Below are 18,356 nucleotides of genomic sequence, written 5' to 3'. Positions count from 1 at the left end.
TCTGCTATATTCTTTATTTCCTTCCTTCTACTAACTTTGAGAGTAGTTTTTTTCTTCTGTTTCTAGTTCCTTAAAACATGTAATGTTAGCTGGTTTATTTAAGCTATCTTTTATTGCAGAAATTTATTGCTATAAATTCTCTTAGAACACCTTTTGCAACCTTTCGAAAGTTTTGGTATATGGCCCTGTAAGTTTTCTTTGTCTTCACTGTGTTTCGTGTGTTTCACCGTGTTAGCCAGGATGGTCTCGATCTTCTGACCTCGTGATCCGCCCGCCTTGGCCTCCCAAAGTGCTGGGATTACAGGCGTGAGCGACCGCGCCCAGCCGTCTCAAGATATTTTTACGTTTCTTTTTTAATTTCTACCTTGATACATCGGTTGTTCAGAAGCACGTTGCCGGGCGCGTTGGCTCACACCTGTAATGCCAGCACTTTGGGAGGCCGAGGTGGGCGGATCATGAGGTCAGGAGATGGAGACCATCCTGGCTAACACAGTGAAACCCCATCTCTACTAAAAATACAAAACATTAGCCAGGCGTGGTGGCGGGCGCCTGTAGTCCCAGCTACTCCGGAGGCTGAGGTAGGAGAATGGCGTGAACCCGGGAGGCAGAGCTTGCACTGAGCCTTGATCATGCCACTGCACTCCAGCCTGGGTGACAGAGCCAGACTCCATCTCAGAAAAATAAAATAAAATAAAAAAGAAAGAAAAAAAGAAAAAAAAAAAAAAGACTTATTTTGTGGACTACTATATAATTTATCCTGGAGAATGTTTTAGGTGTATTTGAAAATAATGTGTTTTATTCTTCAACTGGATAGAATTTTCTGCATATATCTGTTAGATTCATTTGGTCTAAAGAGTAGTTCAAGCGTGCTGACTACGTATTGATTTTTCTGTTTGGTTTCTCCATCTATTTTGTTTCTTTTTCTTTCTTTGTTTTGTTTTGTTTTGTTTTTTGAGACAGAGTCTCACTCTGTCACCTAAGCTGGAGTGCAGTGACATGATCTTGGCTCACTGCAACCTCTGCCTCCCAGGTTCAAGCAATTCTTGCGCTTCAGACTCCTGAGTAGCTGGGACTACAGGCGTGTGCCACCATGCCTAGCTAATTGTGTGTGTGTGTGTGTGTGTGTGTGTGTGTGTGTGTGTGTGTGTGTGTGTATTTTTGGGAGAAATGGGGTTTTTACATGTTGGCCAGGCTGGTCTAGAACTCCTGACTTCAGTTGATCTGCCCACACCGGCCTCTCAAAGTGCTGGGATTACAGGCGTGAGCCACTCCACTTGGCTACTATCTGTCCATCTCTTAAAGTGGGGTATTGAATCCCCCTACTATTATTTTATTGCAGCCTGTTTCATCCTTTAGATCTACTAATGTCAGCTTTACATATTTTGGTTCTCTGATGTTGTGAGCATACATATTTATAATTTTTATATTTTCTTTATGAATTATATGAATTATGTCATTATATAATGATGTATTTTGCATCTTTTTAATCTTTTTTACTTAAAGTCTATTTTATTTGATGTGAGTATATATATATCTTTGATCTCTTTTTGTTTTCATTTGCATGGAGTCTTTTTCCATCCCTTCACTTTCAGTACATGTGTATCCTTAAAGATGAAGAAAGTTTGTTGTAGGCAGCATTCTTATTTTCTTCTTTAATCCATTAAGCCACTGTGTATCTTTTGATTGAGGAATTTAATCCGTTTAAACTCAAGTTAATTATTGATAATAAGGATGTATTACTACCATTTTATTAAATATTTTCTGGTTGTTTTGTAAATCTTTTGCTATTTTGTTTCTGTACTCTTGTTTTCCTTTGTGATTAGATAATTTTCTGCAGTAGTGCTTTCATTCCTTAATTTCTCTCTTTTTGTACTTACAATAGATCTTGCTTTGCAGTTACAATGAGGCAAATGTAAACTAATTTATAACTATGACAGATCATTTTCAGCTAATGGCAACTGAATTGACTAGCATACAAAACTACACTTTTACTCTCACGTTTTCTTTTTGATGTTACAATTTGTATCTATATTGTGGATCTCTTACAAATAACTGTAGCTATTATTTTTCTAATAATTGTGTCTTTTTAACCTTCATACTAAACATATAAGTGATTTACACAGACCATTGCAGTATTAGAGTATTCTGAATTTGATTATATACTTACTTTTACTCATGAGTTTTACATTTTCATGCTTTAAAGTTTCTCAGTAGTTTCTTTCAGCCTGAAGAACTCCCTTTAGCATTTCCTACAAGGCAGGTATAGTGGGAATGACCTAACTAGGCATTTGTCTCAGATATATATATATTTTTTTTTTGACAAGGTCTCCCTCTGTCATCCAGGCTGGAGTGTAGTGGTGCAATCACAGCTTACTGCATCATTAACCTCCCAGGCTCAGGTGATCTTCCCACCTCAGCATCCTGAATAGCTGGGACTACAAGCATGCTCCACCATGTGCAGTACATTTTTCCATGTTTTCCTTTTGTCAAGAAGGGGTTTTGTTATGTTGCCAAGGCTGGGCTTGAATTTCTGCACTCAAGCAATTCACCCACCTCAGCTTCCTAAAGTGCTGTTATTATAGGTATGAGCCACCATGTCTGGTCTCAGAAAGTCTTTATCTCTTCTTCACTTGTGGAGAACAGCAGTTTGGGGTAAATCATTCCTGGTTGGCAGGGTTTTCTTTCAGTATCATGAATCTATCATCCAACTCTACTGACTTGTAAGGTTTCTGTGCAGAAATCAGCATATTAACATTTCTTTCTGTGTGATTTTTGTAACTATTCCTCCTTTCATGATTCACTCTCGCATTTGATTTTTGATAGCATGATTGTAACATGATTGGTGTAGTCTTGTTTGGATTGAACATAATAGGAGATTGTTCAGTTACATATATATTTTCCCAGATTTGGAAATGTTTATAATGTTATTTCTTCTTTCTAAATTTTTAAGTTGTGTGGATAAATATTGGTGTATATATTTATATGGTACATAGGATGCTTTGATACAGGCATGAAATAAGTAATAATCACTTCCTGCTAAATGAGGTATTCATCACCTCAAATACTTATCCTCTGTGTTGCAAAAAACCCAATTGTACTCCTTTAGTTATTTTTAAATGGACAATTACATAATTATTGACTATAGTCACACTGTCATGCTATCAAATATCAGGTCTAATAATATTTTGATATTTGATATACCAACTATCAGGTCTAATAATATTTTGCTTCATTTTCACATATGTCAAGAGATAGGGGTCTATTTTAATTCTTCTGCACATAGATATTCAGTTTTCCCAGCATCATTTATGGCGAGACTGTCTTTTTGCAATGTATGTTCTTGGCAACTTTCTTGAAAATGAGTTAACTATAGGTGTATGGATTTGTTTCTGGGTTCTTTTCTGTTCCATTATTCTGTGTACCTATTTATATGCCAGTTCCATGTTGTTTTGGTTACTGGAGCTCTGTAGTCTAGTTTGAAATCAGGTAATGAGATTCCTCCAGTTTTGTTTTTTTTGTGTGTGTGTGCTCAGGATAGCTTTGACCATTCTGGGACTTTTGTGATTCCATGGAAGCTTCAGGATTGTTTCTGCTATTATATTTCCCTGAAGAATGTCATTGATATTTTCATAGGGATTGCATTGCATCTGTAGATTGCTTTCGGTAGATGGACATTTTAACAATATTATTCCAAAACATAAAGATAAAATATATTTCCATCTTTGAGTGTCCTTTTAAATTATTTTCATCAGTTTTTTAATAGTTTTTATTATAGAGATCTTTCACTTATTTGATTAAGTTAATTCCTAGGTATTTAATTTTAGGTGAGTCTAAATTAGATTACTTTTTGTTTCTTTCTCACTTTGTTCACTATTGGCATATAGAAATGCTACTAATTTTTTATGTTGATTTTGTATCCTGCAACTTTACTGAAATTGTTTCAGTTCTAATAGTTTTCTTGTGGGGTCTTTAGGTTTTTTCAAATATAAGGCTATATCTTCCGCAAACAAGGATACTTTGACTTCTTCTTTTCCATTGTGGAAGCCATTTATGCCTTTCTGTTGTCTGATTGTTCTAGCAAGACTTTCAGTTTTTTCCCATTAAGTATGATACTAGCTGTGGGTTGTCATATATAGTTTTAATTATCCTGATGTATGTTTTTTTCCATATATACATTTGTGAAAGTTTTTTAAACATGAAGATATTTTGAATTTTAACAAATGCTTTTTCAGACTCATTTTAAAGGATTATATAACTTTTTCTTCTTCATTCTGTGACATGATGTATGATATTGACTGTTTTCCATATGTTGAACCATCCTTTCATCAATGGGATAAATCCCACTGGGTCATAATAACTGATCACTTTAATATATTGCTGAATTCATTTCACTAGTATCTTGGTGAAGATTTCTGCATCAGTATTCATCAATGATATTGGCCTGTTGTGTCTTCTAGATAAGTCATTGTCTACTTTTGGTATTGGGGTTACACTGGCCTTTTAGACTGAGGGTGAAAGTATTCCTATTTTTTCAGAACATTTTCAGCATGATTACTACTAGTTCTTCCTTAAATGCTTGGTACAATTAAATTCAGCAGTGAAGCCATAGGATAACCAGATTTGTTTGCTAAGGGACTTTATAGAATGGCTTCCATCTTATAACTTGTTAATGGTCTGTTCAAGTTAAGTATTTCTTCATGGTTCAATACTGATAGCCTGTATGCGTCAATGAATTTTTTTAAGTACTGCGATACATGTGCAGAACATGCAGGTTTGTTACATAGGTAAATATGTGCTATAGTGGTTTGCTGAACCTATCAATGTGTCATCTAGGTTTTAAGCTCTGTATGCATTAAAAATTTGTACCAATGCTCTCCCTCCACTTCTCCCACACACCCGACAAGACCCAGTGTTTGATGGTCCTCTCCCTGTGTCCATGTGTTCTCATTGTTCAACTCCCAGTTATGAGTGAGAACATGCAGGTTTTTTTTTTTTTTCTTTATTATACTTTAAGTTCTAGGGTACATGTGCACAACATGCAGGTTTCTTACATATGTATACATGTGCCATGTTGGTGTGCTGCACCCATTAACTCGTCATTTACATTAGGTATATCTCCTAATGTTATCCCTCCCCCACCTTCCCCACAATAGGAACCAGTGTGTGATGATCCCCTTCCTGTGTCCAAGTGATCTCATTGTTCAATTACCACCTGTGAGTGAGAACATGCGGTATTTGGTTTTCTGTTCTTGCGATAGTTTGCTAAGAATGATGGTTTCCAGTTGTATCTATGTCCCTACAAAGGATATGAACTCATCCTTTTTTATGGCTGCATAGTATTCCATGGTGTATATGTGCCACATTTTCTTAATCCAGTCTGTCACTGATGGACATTTGGGTTGATTCCAAGTCTTTGCTATTGTGAATAGTGCCACAATAAACATATGTGTGCATGTGTCTTTATAGCAGCATGATTTATAATCCTTTGGGTATATCCCCAGTAATGGGATGGCTGGGTCAAATGGTATTTCTAGTTCTAGATCCTTGAGGAATCACCACACTGTTTTCCACAGTGGTTGAACTACTTTACAGTCCCACCAACAGTGTAAAAGTGTTCCTATTTCTCCACATCCTCTCCAGCACCTGTTGTTTCCTGACTTTTTAATGACTGCCATTCTAACTGGTGTGAGATGATATCTCATTGTGGTTTTGATTTGCATTTCTCTGATGGCCAGTGATGATGAGCATTTTTTCATGTGTCTGTTGGCTGTATGAATGTCTTCTTTTGAGAAGTGTCTGTTCATATCCTTTGCCCAGTTTTTGATGGGGTTGTTTGTTTTTTTCTTGTAAACTTGATGGAGTTCTTTGTAGGTTCTCTATATTAGCCCTTTGTCAGATGAGTAGATTGCAAAAATTTTCTCCCATTCTGTAGGTTGCCTGTTCACTCTGATGGTAGTTTCTTTTGCTGTGCAGAAGCTCTTTAGTTTAATTAGATCTCATTTGTCAATTTTGGCTTTTGTTACCGTTGCTTTTGGTGTTTGAGACATGAAGTCCTTGCCCATGACTGTCCTGAATGGTATTACCTAGGTTTTCTTCTAGGGTTTTTATGGTTTTCAGTCTAACATTTAAGTCTCTAATCCATATTGAATTAATTTTCTCATAAGGAGTAAGGAAAGGATCCAGTTTCAGCTTTCTACTTATGGCTAGTCAATTTTCCCAGCACCATTTATTAAATGGGGAATCCTTTCCCAATTTCTTGTTTTTGTCAGGTTTGTCGAAGATCAGATGGCTGTAGATCTGTGGTATTATTTCTGAGGGCTCTGTTCTGTTCCACTGGTCTATATCTCTGTTTTGGTACCAGTACCATGCTGTTTTGGTTACTGTAGCCTTGTAGTATAGTTTGAAGTCAGGTAGCGTGATGCCTCCAGCTTTGTTCTATTGGCTTAGGATTTTCTTGGCAATGCGGGGTCTATTTTCATTCCATATGAACTTTAAAGTAGTTTTTTCCAATTCTGTGAAGAAAGTCATTGGTAGCTTAATGGGGATGACATTGAATCCATAAATTACCTTGGGCAATATGGCCATTTTCACAATACTGATTCTTCCTATCCATGAGCATGGTATGTTCTTCCATTTGTTTATGTCCTCTTGTATTTCACTGAGCAGTGGTTTGTAGTTCTCCTTGAAGAGGTCCTTTACCTCCCTTGTAAGTTGGATTCCTAGGTATTTTATTCTCTTTGAAGCTATTGTGAATGGGAGTTCTTTCATGATTTGGCTCTCTGTTTGTCTGCTACTGGTGTATAGGAATGCTTGTGATTTTTGCACATCGATTTTGTATCCTGAGACTTTGCTGAAGTTGCTTATCAGCTTAAGGAGATTTTGGGCTGAGACAGTGGGGTTTTCTAAATATACAATCATGTCATCTGCAAAGAGGGACAATTTGACTTCTTCTTTTCCTAACTGAATACCCTTGATTTCTTTCTCTTGCCTGATTGCCCTAGCCAGAACTTCCAACACTATATTGAATAGGAGTGGTGAGAGAGGGTATCCCTGCCTTGTGCCAGTTTTCAAAGGGAATGCTTCCAGTTTTTGCCCATTCAGTATGATATTGGCTGTGGGTTTGTCATAAATAGCTCTTATTATTTTGGCATACGTCCCATAAATAACGAATTTATTGAGAGTTTTTAGCATGAAGGGCTGTTGAATTTTGTCAAAGGCCTTTTCTGCATCTATTGAGATAATCATGTGGTTTTTGTCTTTGGTTCTGTTTATATGCTGGATTACATTTATTGATATCCATATGTTGAACTAGCCTTGCATCCCAGGGATGAAGCCCACTTGATCATGGTGGATAAGCTTTTTGATATGCTTCTGGATTCGGTTTGCCAGTATTTTATTCAGGATTTTTGCATCGATGTTCATCAGGGATATTGGTCTAAAATTCTCTTCTACTGCTGTCAAGCTTTGGTATCAGAATGATGTTGGCCTCATCAAATGAGTTAGGGAGGATTCCATCTTTTTCTATTGATTGGAATAGTTTCAGAAGGAATGGTACCAACTCCTCCTTGTACCTCTCCTAGAATTTGGCTGTGAATCCGTCTGGTCCTGGACTTTTTTTGGTTGGTAGGCTACTGATTATTGCCTCAATTTCAGAGCCTGCTATTGGTCTATTCAGAGATTCAACTTCTTCCTGGTTTAGTCTTGGGAGAATGTAAGTGTCCAGGGAAAAATCCTTTTCTTCTAGGTTTTCTAGTTTATTTCCGTAGAGGTGTTTATAGTATTCTCTGATGGTAGATTGTATTTCTGTGGGGTTAGTGGGGATATTCCCTTTATCATTTTTTATTGCATCTATTTGATTCTTCTCTCTTTTTTTCTTCATTATTCTTGCAAGCAGTCTATCAATTTTGTTGATCTTTTCAAAGAACCAGCTCCTGAATTCATTGATTTTTGGAGGGTTTTTTTGTGTCTCTTTCTCCTTCAGTTCTGCTCTGATCTTAGTTATTTCTTGCCTTCTACTAGCTTTTGAATGTGTTTGCTCTTGCTTCTCTAGTTCTTTTAATTGTGATGTTAGGGTGTCAGTTTTAGAGCTTTCCTGCTTTCTCTTCTGGGCATTTAGTGCTATAAATTTCCCTCTACACACTGCTTTAAATGTGTCCCAGAGATTCTGGTATGTTGTACCTTTGTTGTCATTGGTTTCAAAGAACATCTTTATTTCTGCCTTCATTTTGTTATGTACCCAGTAGTCATTCAGAAGCAGGTTGTTCAGTTTCCATGTAGTTGAGCGGTTTTGATTGAATTTCTTAGTCCTTCTTTCTAGTTTGATTGCATTGTGGTCTGAGAGAACATTTGTTATAATTTCTGTTCTTTTCCATTTGTTGAGGAGTGCTTTACTTCCAACTATGTGGTCAATTTTGGAATAAGTGTGATGTGGTGCTGAGAAGAATGTATATTCTCTTGCTTTGGGGTGGAGAGTTCTGTAGATGTCTATTAGGTCCGCTTGGTGCAGAGTTGAGTTCAATTCCTGGATATCCTTGTTAACTTTCTGTCTTGTTGATCTGTCTAATGTTGACAGAGAGGTGTTATAGTTTCCCATTATTATTGTAGGGGAGTCTTAGTCTCTTTGTAAGTCTCTAAGGACTTGCTTTATGAATCTGGGTGCTCCTGTGTTGGGTGCATATATATTTAGGATAGTTAGCTCTTCCTGTTGAATCGATCCCTTTAGCATTATGTAATGGCCTTCTTTGTGTCTTTTGATCTTTGGTGGTTTAATGCAGGGGCCTTTGAAAACAGTATGCTGAGAATAGATAGGGCTCAAGGACAGTATCTCCAATTGAACTTTTAATGAACTCCCGTAGGCGCCAAGAAAGCGGGCAGATAAGGAAGAGCATAGAAACAAAGAACTGAGTAGAAGGTTACATCTGGGAAAAGAAAGTTTGTTTTGCATTGCATTCTTTCTGCTGACGTGGGGTTTATGGAGTATAAATAAAGTGAGGCGGAGGCTCTGAGCGCGGCCGCCATGTTCTCTGTGTGTCTTTGTTTTTTGTGTGTTCTTTCATTCTCCACCACCCCCGGCACGGACCCCAACAAGTGGCGCAGCGAGCAGGGTCAGCACGGGTGAGTAGGGGAGAACAAGAAGGGGAACCCCCTAGGGGCGGGTAAGGCCCGGATATTGTTAAGGGGAACCTTCTTAAGCTTTTATTATGGGAATTCCATCTCTCTGGCCTCAGAATATTTATGGCTGTTTCAAGGACTGTTGCTGTCTATGGGAGTAGAAGTGAAAGAAAAAGACTTTGAAGCGATTGTTTGCCCATGTTGAACAACATTGTTACTGGTTTCAGTATCAGACTAAAGTGCAGCTGAATCGGAGAAAATGGTTACAGGTAGTAAAAGCTCTGCTTAGAGCTCTCCAGTTAGGGGATATTATGCCTCTAAAATTGTGGACCTTGTGTGACTCTATCACTCAGACATTAGAGTTACTTGAGACTGATTCAGAGTGTGGTAATGTAGCCACAGGAGGAAAGGTATCTGAGGATTTGGAAAAAAAATAAATAAATAAATCTGAAATGGAGCCCATTTGTGCCAGGATAACACAGGATGGGGGTGGGTAGCAAAAAGGGGGAGAAGAGAAAAAGCCAGCTCTTCCTTCTTCTAAGGGAAATTCTGACATGCAGTGTATTATGGAAATGCTTCAACAAATATTACAGATATATTCTTCTAATTCACCTTTGTGAGCTTTCCCTGTTTCTTTTCCTTCTGCCCTGTTAAAAGAGGATTTTCCAGAGCCTCCAACCCCCCGGCTTCCTTATCTTTACCTTTGTTTGGCAAAGTTGAAGCCCTGTTCACATCAGACATACTTTAAATTTATACTAAACACCTGTTTAATATGTCAAAACCAGTGTATATGTATATCTTATTGTTTGTTAAAATATTATGAGTATTTCAATAGTCAATAAATAAGCACATTAATATTAACTATTAATATTACTATAGTATTAATAACCCCAACAATGTGCACACAATTTTTCTAGGAAATTGTTATGTTATAGGGGTGCATAGGTTCCACCAATTTACACTCCAAATAGAAGTTGAGTATTCGAGTTGCTTAACACATTAACTACCTCTTGATATTTTCTGTGTTTTTAAATTTTAACCATTGTATTGTGTATGTAATGATTCTCAATTTGGTATTAATATACATATTTCCTAGTGAGTAATGATGTTAGACATATAGGTTTATTGTCATTTCTTTGTTCTGCTACTTTTGGTTGGGTTATTTGCCTTTTCCTATTAATATGTTGGAATTCTTTATATTTGGGGATATGAGTATTATTATATATTATATATACTTTTAATTAAAAAAAAATTTTAAGGAGCTGGATCTGTTTCCAATTATTTGTGCTTCTTTTGCTCCTAATGCTCAGTTTTTAAATGGTGGCAATAATGTCCAATTTAATCCCTTACAAATTAAATTTTTAAAAGAAGTGAAAGCTGCCATTTCTAACTATGGACCTCAATCTCCTTTTATCCTTGGTCTTCTTGATGTTTTTTCATCAGAAAATTTGATGATTCCTATAGACTGGAAGACTTTGGGGAAGGCTTTTCTTGATCGTTCTCAGTGGTTACAATTGCACAGCTGGTAAATGAACAAGGTGCATGTACAGGCTAGAAAAAATGTTATGTGTGATCCCCCAGGAGCCACTGAGGAACAACTCACAGGCACGGGCCAATATGCTACTCTTAATGTTCAGGCTGGTCTAGATGATGTTGCCCTTACTCAAATCAAGACTTTGTTTTTAAGGGCCTAAAATAAGGTAGAGATAACAGGAAAATCTTCCCTTTCCTCTGTGAAGATTTTACAGGGCACAAATGAATCATGTCCAGATTTCGTAGCCCGTCTTCAGGATGTTGTCTTCAAAATTGTGGGTGCTGGCCTTGCTTCAAAAATTTTGTTACAAACATTGTCTTTTAAAAATGCTTATGCTGACTGTTAAAAATTGTTAAAATCATTAAAGGCCAATGGGGCCAATTTAGATAAATATATTAAAACTTGTGTTAATGTTGGAGGGGCTATTTATAATGCTCAATTATTTGCTGGAGCTTTGTCTAAAGCCTTAAAAGGAAATAACAAACAAGGTGTTTGCTTGCAGTGTGGTAAACCTAGACGTTTCAAAAAAGAATGTCATAAAAATTGAATACTTTTATTCCTCAAGGCAAAAAGCTGCCTTCAGAGGTGTACAAATGTTGTGATAAAAGGTCGACATTGGACAAATAAATGTCGTTCCAAAACTGATAAAAGTGAAAATTTACTGTCTCCTCTCCTGGGAAATGGGAGCCGGGGCCCACAGACTTGGGGCCCCAAAAATTACAATACAAGTCTACTACAATACCCAGTGAGCAATGACCTACAACATCAAGGAATAAATTCAAGTCCTCCTTAAGGATCCCACACCTTACCCCAGTTTCTCAGCCTTATGCGGCAACTAAGCAGAGCGCCGCTGCTGACTTAGCTATTACTCAGCCTTATACTTTGTCTCCTAATAGAGGAGTATATAAATTAGCTATTAGAGTGTGTGGCCCTTTGCCAAAAGGACATGATGTTACTAATAAAATTCTTATTATGGTTCAAGTCTCACAATTTATATGCCTAGAGGCAGGGGAATGTATTCTCAATAGGGAGGGTTTGGTAGCACAGAAAAAACTGTTTTTTGGGAAACTTTAGTTTCTAATCAAAAGCCCTTATGTTCATTGCACATTAATGAAATAGTTTTTAAGGGGTTAATTGATACGGGGGTGAATATGTCTATTATTTGTTTAAATTAGTGGCCTATACAATGGGAAAAAAGACAAGTTTCAGTTATACTCACTGGCTTGGGTGCTGCTTCTGTGATTTATCAAAATGTAGAACCTTTAACCTGTGTCGGTCCTAAAGGTCAACAAGGTCAAGTGTTTTTTTTTTATTTTTATATTGTTCCTATCAATATTAATTTTTGGGAACAAGATCTTTCACAACAATTTGCTGCTTTTTTAAACATTCCTCATATTTCCTCAGCTGCCAAAAATATGATGTTCAGAATGGGCTACAATCCTTTAAACTCATAGCCACCACTCCTATTTAGGTGAAACAGTGACCATTATTTAAAGAAATACTTAGGACTCTAAAAGAGTAAGTCAAAAAACAAATGGCCGAGAGGAATATAAAGCCACGTATTTCTGCATGGAATTCCCGTCTTTGTCTTGTCTTAAAACTATAAGTGTCTACATTAAACCTAGGGAAAGTTTACAGCCTGGTCTTCCTAATCCTGCCCTTATTCCACAAAGTTAAAAATTAATGGTCATAGATCTCAAAAATTGTTTTTTCTCTATTCCATTATAACCTCAAGATTGTAAAAAGTTTGCTTTTATTATTCCTAAAAATAATAATGGACAAACTATTCAAAAATATCAGTAGAAGCTTTCTCAGGGTATACTTAATAGCCCTCGATATCAATGGAAAGTTTTACCTCAAGGTGTGTTAAACAGCCCTATCTTGTGTCAAGAATTTGTCCATAGGGCCTTGGATCCTGTTCGAAAGCGTCATCCTTCTGTTCTTTTATATCATTATATAGATGACATTCTTCTTGCTGCACCTACCAGAGAAAAGCAGCAAGATGCTTTTATATCATTACAAACTCAGCTTTCTTTCTACTCACTTAATATTGCCACAGAAAAAATTTAACTGGATTTTCCTATTCAATATTTAGGTTATACCTTGGGGGCACAAAATATTTGACCCCAAAAAATTCAAATTCGACGTGATCATTTAAAAACATTAAATGATTTTCAAAAGCTTCTAGGAGACATTAATTGGATGCGTCCTGTTTTAGGAATACCAACATATCAGTTATAACATCTTTTTTCTATTCTAGAAGGAGACAGTCACTTGGACAACTCACGCCATTTAACTCCTTTGGTTTTACAGGAACTCCAGCTTGTTGAACAGCAACTTCAAAAGGCCCTTCCTTTTGTTTATTTCATACTTTACATTCTCCCACAGGAATGATTCATCAAACTAATCGACCACTAAAATGGATCAAAATATCTAAACGCTTGGCTATTTATATCGATCGTTTAGCTGAACTGATCATCAAAGGACGGCATCACTGTCGACAACTTTGGGGAGGAGATCCTTCCTTAATTATCTCTCAATTCACTCATAGTCAGATCACTTATCTTCTTGCAACTTCTGATTCTTGGCAAGTTGCTTGCGCTTCTTTTGTTGGACAATTTTCTACCCAATCTCCTAAGTCTCCGATCTTTTCATTTTTTTAGGCAACATTCTGTGTTGCCTTTCTCACCAATTTCTGTATTTCCTGTTCAAGGTCCTACCTTTTTTACTGATGCTAGTAGCAATGGTAAGGCTGGATATTGGAGTGTTCATCAATCTCGAGTTACAGTTTATCCTTATCCCTCGGTGCAACAGAGAGAATTGCTTGCTGTTCTGATGATCTTACTTGATTTCCCTACTACTGGTTGTAACATTGTTAGTGATTCTCAATACGCCGTTTATGTTACTTCTTATATTTCTCAGGCCACTTTACCTCTTTGTGCTACTTCTTCTCTTCAAAAATTCTTTTCCTTGTTATCTTCTACTTTGAGCCAACGTCGAGCTCCTTTATTCATCACTCATCTTCGTTCTCATTCTCAACTTCCTGGACCATTAGTTCATGGTAATACTCAGATTGATTCCCTTTTAATAGGCCACCTACATGCTGCAGAACAAAAATATACTCTACATCACACTAATAGTTCTGGCCTTCAACGACGGTTTCATTTAACTTATAAACAAGCTCGTTCTCTTATTCGAGCTTGTCCTTCCTGTGCTCCTTTGAGCATTCCATCCTTCCATCCTGGGGTTAATCCACGAGGTGTCCCTTCTTTTGGATGATTAAAGTATGTTCATCATACCATTGGTACCTTTTCTCATTTCTGTTATTACTCATCTCTTAACTTGTTTCGCCATCATGGGCATTCCTCTTATACTTAAAACTAATAATGCCTCTGCCTATGTCTCTCGTAAATTACAAGTTTTCTTACAGCAATACAATATTCAACATATCATCGGTATCCCGGGCAACAGTCAAGGTCAAGCCATCATTGAGTGCGCAAATTTAACTTTAAAAACTCAACTATTAAAACAAAACAAAAAGGGGGAAATGAGCCCCCCAGAAACCAGATTTTGAAGGTTCTTTTTACTTTTTTTGAATCAAGGAAGACAATTGCAAGATTCCGCTGCCGTAACCCATCTTTCCTCACCTCCCTCGGTGATAGTCCCCACTGACAATTTAAAGGTTTGGTATCCTAATGAAGAAGGTAAGTATATTCAAGGGCAAGTTCTAAAACAGGGATGGGGCTATGCTCTTGTCCTTACAGGGAGCGGACCTGAGTGGTTTCCTACAAGATGATTGAAACCCTGTTGAAAAGAAAACTGGATTCAGCATGCATTTCTTCCTTTGTTGGATGTGCCTCGAAGGGGGGCTTATTTCTCTTAGTGAGGCTTTGTATGAATATTGGACTTATATTCCCTTTCCACACTTGTATCAGGGAGCCACCTGGGGGGAGGAGGAAATTAAGGTTTTCACCAATGACACTACTTGGATGCCGTCCCCCTATATAGACAAAGACAATATAGAATGGGAAATGGGAATTATAAACAACACATATCAATTTGGAGTGGAAGGACTTCCAATATGTATGGGAAATAGTTCTCATTGTCTCCGAAAATCGCATGAAGCCTGGGCTGTTCATTATAATCATAGTCATGGGGCTGCTAATACTGTTATTATTGTAACTAGAAGCTTTTAATATAATCATACTATATATAGTAATGAAACTATTCCTAGTTCTTTACTTTTTTGTCCTATTCTAGAGGTTTCTCCTAATATTGAGGTGCTGGAGTGACAACAATGTCGGGGAACTAAACCCCGGATTTTATTAGAATACAATGGAATGTAAATAACTGATTGGAGTGTGCACGGTGATTTTCAAATAAAATTTAGTCACATACCTTTGAAATGACACTGGGTAAATAAAAGTATTGCTGCTAACAGTAATGAAACCTTGGTATGGCGTGAAGGAGGCCTGAAGTACAGAGTCATCTTTGGAAGTTGTTAGCTGCAGGCGATGCCATTAGCACTTTTGTGGGGAATATGTCCCTTAATCTTTCTAACCCAACTAACTCCTTTCATATTCAGTTATATCGAAATACCTCCTGATATATTATTGCTTGTGTCCATAAGCCCTACCTATTATTAGCAGGGAATTTGACATGGGATAATGATATGGGGATTGTTAATTGTACAGATATGTGTACATTTTTGTCTTGCCTCAATCATTCCTGGTGGCACAACTTTACTGGGGATATTTATATCCTCAGGGCTCGTAAGGAAATTTGGCTACCTGTTAACCTTACGCGACTGTGGGGGGCATCACCTCTTGAAACTTATATTTGGACTTATCTCCAGTGAACCCGCCATGCCCTTGGACTTATAATTGCCTCGGTGATGAGCCTTGTCGCCATCATCTCCACTGCGACCGTAGCAGGACTCGCTCTTTATCAAAGCATACAAAATGCTGAATTTGTGCAGCAATGGCACGAGCAATCTCACCGGTTTTGGCTTCAACAACGAAACATTGATTATCAACTTGCTGAAAGATTGGACAACATGGAGCAGGCATTGACATAGCTTGGAGATCAGCTCACTGTACTCAATACTGGGATAACATTACAATGTGATTGGAACTCCACTCAATTTTGTGTAACGCCTGTGCCTTTTAACATCTCTCAAAATTGGACCGTAATCCAAAAATTATTAGTAGGCCATAAAAATATTAGTTTGGACATCCAAGAGCTCACTCAGAACATTTCTGAAGCATTTTGACAACAATTACATGTGTTGTCTGGAACCGTAACCCTGCAAGAGCTGGGTCAGCGCCTTGCTGCCTTTAACCCATGGACCCAAATGAAAACATGGATTTCTACAATCTCTGGAAGTATATTGTTTTGGGCACTCGGATTGGGTCTACTTCTTTTGGTGATCCGATGCTCCCTCTGTCGCCTCCAAAAACAAAAGAAAACACAAGAACAAATATGGGCTACCTTTTTAGGATTGAGGCAAAACAAAAAAAAAGGGGGGGGAAATGCAGTGGCCTTTGAAAACAGTATGCTGAGAATAGATAGGGCTCAAGGACAGTATCTCCAATTGAACTTTTAATGAACTCCCGTAGGCGCCAAGAAGGCGGGCAGATAAGGAAGAGCATAGAAACAAAGAACTGAGTAGAAGGTTATATCTGGGAAAAGAAAGTTTGTTTTGCATTGCATTCTTTCTGCTGACGTGGGGTTTATGGAGTATAAATAAAGTGAGGCAGAGGCTCTGAGCGCGGCCGCCATGTTCTCTGTGTGTCTTTGTCTCTTGTGTGTTCTTTCATTCTCCACCACCCCCGGCACGGACCCCAACAGTTTAAAGTCTGTTTTATCAGAGACTAGGATTACAACCCCTGCTTTTTTTTTGTTTTCCATTTGCTTGATATATCTTCCTCCATCCCTTTGTATTGAGCCTATGTGTGTCTCTGCATGTGAGATGGGTCTCCTGAATACAGCAAACTGACGGATCTTGACTCTGTCAGGTAGGAGTTACCCGATTTTCCAGGTGTTGTGCGTCTCAATTTCCTTTGGCTACAAAAAGGAATTCCCTTCCCCTTTGTGCTTCCCAGGTGAGGCCATGCCTCGCCCTGCTTCAGCTCTCGGTGGTCGGGCTGCACCCACGGACCAGTGCCAACTGTCTAACATGCCCCAGTGAGATGAACCCTGTACCTCAGTTGAAAATGCAGAAATCACCCAGCTTCTGTGTCACTCACACTGGGAGCTGGAGGCTGGAGCTGTTTCTATTTGGCCATCTTGGGCACCGCCCCCCCACCCCCAGTATTTGGTTTTTTAATGGCTGCATAGTATTTCATGGGGCATATGTGCCACATTTTCTTTATCCAGTCTATCACTGATGGGCATTTGGGTTTGTTCCAATTCTTTGCCATTGTAAATAGTGCTGCAACAAACATATGTGTGGATGTGTCTTTAAAGTAGGATGATTTATAATCCTTTGGGTATATATCCAGTGATGGAATTGATGGGTCAAATGGTATTTCTGGTCCTAGACCCTTGAGAAATCACCACACTGTCTTCCACAATGCTTGAACTAATTACACTCCCACCAACAGTGTAAAGGCATTCCTGTTTCTCCACAGCCTCTTCAAGATCTGTTGTTTCCGTACTGTATTTATTTATTTATTTATTTTTGAGATAGAGTTTCGCTCTGTAGCCCAAGCTGAAGTGCAGTGGCATGATCTTGGCTCACTGCTACCTCTGCCTCCTGGGTCCTGGTTCAAGCAATTTTTCTGCCTCAGCCTACTGAGTAGCTGAGATTTCAGGAATGCACCACCATGCCCAGCTAATTTATTTGTATTTTTAATATAGATGGGGTTTCACCATGTTAGCCAAGCTGGTCTTGAACTCCTGACCTCATGATCCACCCACCTCCGTCTCCCAAAGTGCTGGGATTACAGACCTGAGCCACCACGCCCGACTGTTTCCTTACTTTTTGATGATCACCATTCTAACTGGTGTGAGATTGTATCTCATTGTGGTTTTGATTTGCATTTCTCTAATGACCAGTGACGATGAGCCTTTTTTATATGTTTTTTGGCCACATAAAAGTCTTCTTTTGAGAAGTGTATATTCATATCCTTTGCCCACTTTTTGATGGGGTGGTTTGTTTCTTATAAATATGTTTAAATTCCTTGTAGATTCTGGATATTAACCTTTGTCAGATGGATAGACTGCAAAACTTTTATCCCATTCTATAGGTTGCCTGTTCACTCTGCTGACAGTTTCTTTTGCTTTACATAATCTCTTTAGTTTAATAAGACACCATTGCCAGTCTTGGCTTTTGTTGCAATTGCTTTTTGTGTTTTAGTCACAATGCCTATGTCCTGAATGATATTGCCTAGGTTTTCTTCTAGGGTTTTTATAGTTTTAGGTTTTACATTTAAGTGTTTAATCTGTCTTGAGTTAATTTTTGTAAAAGTTGTAATGAAGGGATCTAGTTTCAGTTTTCTGCATATAGCTAGGCAGTTTTTACAGCACTGTTTATTAAATAAACATTGCTTTTTTTGTCAGCTTTGTTGAAGATCAGATGGTTGTAGATGTGTAGTGTTATTTCTGAGGCCTACGTTCTGTTCCATCGTTCTATATATCTGCTTTGGACCAGTACCATGCTGTTTTGGTTACTGTAGCCTTGTAGTATAGTTAGAAGTCAGGTATCATG

At 38.0% G+C, this 18,356-nt stretch overlaps 1 long non-coding RNA gene across 1 annotated transcript; it reads left to right on the top strand.

Annotated features, from left to right (window-relative positions):
• Positions 1–9,007: 9,007 nt before the first annotated feature.
• LOC135969057 (uncharacterized) lies at positions 9,008–15,051 on the top strand. The gene is made up of 2 exons (XR_010584118.2): positions 9,008–9,114; positions 14,410–15,051. It is a non-coding gene; the product is annotated as an uncharacterized lncRNA (long non-coding RNA).
• The last annotated feature ends 3,305 nt before the right edge of the window (positions 15,052–18,356 follow it).

Source organism: Macaca fascicularis, chromosome X (genome assembly GCF_037993035.2).
Source record: "Macaca fascicularis isolate 582-1 chromosome X, T2T-MFA8v1.1".
NCBI lineage: Eukaryota > Metazoa > Chordata > Mammalia > Primates > Cercopithecidae > Macaca > Macaca fascicularis.
Note: the sequence above shows the minus strand (reverse complement) of the source record. Positions and strands in the feature narration are given on the sequence as shown.